Below are 334 nucleotides of genomic sequence, written 5' to 3' on the forward strand. Positions count from 1 at the left end.
CACAACAGTGCACCCTGAGGGGATTCAGGACTGAGAAAAGCTGGACAGCAGCCCAGATAGCTGAGGTGCCTTTCAAAGGAATGATTTCCATAAGCCCAGACTCTTGCATCTTCCCATACACAGAAAAGTGCTAAATATTTGGTTTTCTTGAATTAACAGTAATCTTTTGATATTCCAACTACCTGGTTTTTTATGTAGCTTGGCTCCTCCTTTACCTGTTTGGAGTCATCCCTCAGAACTATCTGAGAGACTTTCTGGCCTAAAGTCCTCAGTTTTGTCCACCAAATAAAACATTATTCCCAACTTTTAGGTTGTGAATTTTTTTAGTTGACAG

Source organism: Bison bison, unplaced genomic scaffold (assembly GCF_000754665.1).
Source record: "Bison bison bison isolate TAMUID 2011002044 unplaced genomic scaffold, Bison_UMD1.0 scf7180017864375, whole genome shotgun sequence".
Lineage (NCBI taxonomy): Eukaryota > Metazoa > Chordata > Mammalia > Artiodactyla > Bovidae > Bison > Bison bison.